Source organism: Propithecus coquereli, unplaced genomic scaffold (genome assembly GCF_000956105.1).
Source record: "Propithecus coquereli isolate 6110/MARCELLA unplaced genomic scaffold, Pcoq_1.0 Scaffold24, whole genome shotgun sequence".
Classification (NCBI taxonomy): domain Eukaryota; kingdom Metazoa; phylum Chordata; class Mammalia; order Primates; family Indriidae; genus Propithecus; species Propithecus coquereli.
In genome coordinates this window covers 7,115,871-7,118,528 of record NW_012147952.1, presented here as the reverse complement: position 1 = coordinate 7,118,528, position 2,658 = coordinate 7,115,871, and positions in this window count along the sequence as shown.

The window sequence follows — 2,658 nt, the reverse complement described above, 5'->3', positions numbered from 1 at the left end:
TTTTATATTCATTCCCAAATTGCTTATTTTTTTTAACCTTTATTAGCTCTCAGTTCCACAAAACTTGAATTATTATTATGACTATATCCTTTTTCAAAGAGGCATTGTTTTTTCTTGTTAAGGTAAACTGTTGGTCCTTTAACATATGGATTCTTGAAATAAATCAGTGTATGGGCCTTGGTTCTGATGTTCTTCATTGCATGCTAGGCTGGGAAATAGTGTAGCACTTTCCTCACATCTTTAAATTTCTGTGAGCTGAGACTTCTTATTTGTAAAGTGGTGTTAACAGTATCAGCCGCCTAGGGTTTCTGTAAGGATAAACGAGTTAAGGACGCATATTGAGGGTTTATTACATGGTAGGTATTTTAGAGAAAAAAATGATGCTAACTATGCCACATTCTATCTTCTTCCACTGTTACTTCTGATGTGATATCACAGTGACAGAAAGCAAATGGCAGCAAAGGGGTTAATGTGTTGTACTAGCTTGTAACTCACTAACATTTCAAACTAAAGCCATTCAGTTATTTTCTTAGATTATTATGTGATTCTTTTCAACTACTTCCAGCTCTCTTTGCCTTGAGCAAGAGGTCCCCAAAAGATGACTATGAATGATCATAGCATGAATAAATCCTTATTGGAATAAAATTTTAGTCTATGAATATTGACCACAGACCATTATTTTAGTGCCTTATGCATACAAAATAAATAAAATACTCTATCCTTAAAAAAACTTATGGTTTAGTTCTGGGCTATTCACATATTAATTTACCCCAGTTGGAGTCAGTATGAGGTGGGAATTGAGGCAAAACCCTGCTCTGGCATGACTGTGAAGCCACATTGTAAGTATATTAACAACACTTGGCTCAGATCCATTTACTCTGATGCATTATGAGTGACTCAATCTAATTGAAAATCACAACCAGACATTGTTATTAGATAAAGTTATGAAATGATTTGCTGTAGCAGCAGGGACTTATAAGTCTTGTGTGTAACATAAAATTTTAATGAAATGAGCATTTAAACATTATCATTATAGTATATCATGTAGTCGATGATCAAAACATTAAACTAATAATAAGCTAAGATAAATGACAATCAAAGAAAGAAAATGAGCTTAAATTTTACTGAAAACAAATTGTAACATCAAATAAATAAATATGTTTGGTAATGACTACATAGTGCACACCATTGAGTAATTAATATCTTCACTTCTTCACTTGAGAAGCAGAAAATAAGGCAAATATTTTAAAATAGGGCATGATTTTTTCCACCATAGACTCTGAAATGCTTGAAGATTAAATGCCAATAAGAGATCAAAGAATATTTTTTGAGGTGTATTGGACAAGTGTGGTAGATGCCCCAACATCCATCCCATTCCAAGTGGTTAGTCTCTAACTACTGTCATCTCATTCTTCTGGTCAGTGAAAAGAGCCCTCACTAGAAACCATTCTCCAGAACTGCAAGATATAAATTACTGTTGTTTAAACCACCTGGTCTGTGGTATTTTGTTATGGCAGCCTAAGAAGACTAATATATGACCTATACCCAATAGTCCCAAGATTATGTAGGGTAAAGGGAGTGATTTGCATTATATAGCCAACACAGATTGAAATAAAATTGACAATAAAAATAGTATTTCAGTTTTGAAATCTTCCAGCAATTTAGATTATTGATCTTATTATAAATTTTTATGCCTGATTTACATTTAAGTGATGCATTTCACTAAATTGCTATTATAGTCCCTGCAAACAATGTACATTGCTTATAATAATACAGGCATACAGGAATAATATTTAAAATATTTAACAACCTGTGTGGCATGAGAATCAGAGAATTACAACAGACACTCAAGGAATCAGAACAGAAAATGGCTACTATGTTAAGGTTACTTGTTAGGTAGCAGGTCTGCCTACACGTACATTAGTATGTTTTTAAAAGATGAATGATAATAACAATAGTTGATACAGTATGTCTTCTGAGAAATTTCTTTGAAACAATTTCATAATTCTTTACTTTCTTCTATAAATGGTTTGTGTAAAACCTGAATTAGTTTTAGAATATAATGCAGTATATGAGTTATGACCAACATAAGTTTGAGATTAGGTATCTCTGTAAAAATTAACTGTGTTCTTATTAAGTAAAATGCTAAATTCCAAGTTTCGCATTACTGGCTGCATCTATTATCTCTTAATTTTCAAAGTTTTCTTTTTTTATATTACTCCCTTGCCTCTGGAATAGAGACTAATTGCTTTTCTAGGCTTGACTTTTGACTTCTTTCTTAATTGAAGTAAGGCTTATTTTAAGAACTTTTACATAATCATATGATTTTCTGTTAGAAGAAATTTAGAAGTCATCCATTCCCACCTCCTATACCACTGGGGTGTGTTGGATTCTGCTGTGTGGAAAGTGGGAACTGGAAGGCCCTGTGGAATCCATTCAGTGCAAATCCCACTTCTCCCCATGCGCCCATTTTAAAGGCAGATAAACTCCCTTTCCACATAATACTTTTAGGAAAGGCAGTTGCTACTCTGTACAGATCTTTTTTTTTTCTTTTTAAATTTCTAATGAGTATAAATGAAATTAAGTTGAAAAAACATTCAAAAAGATGTTAGACTCAAAATTTTAATTGCTTGATGAAAAGATTAAATTTTATATTCA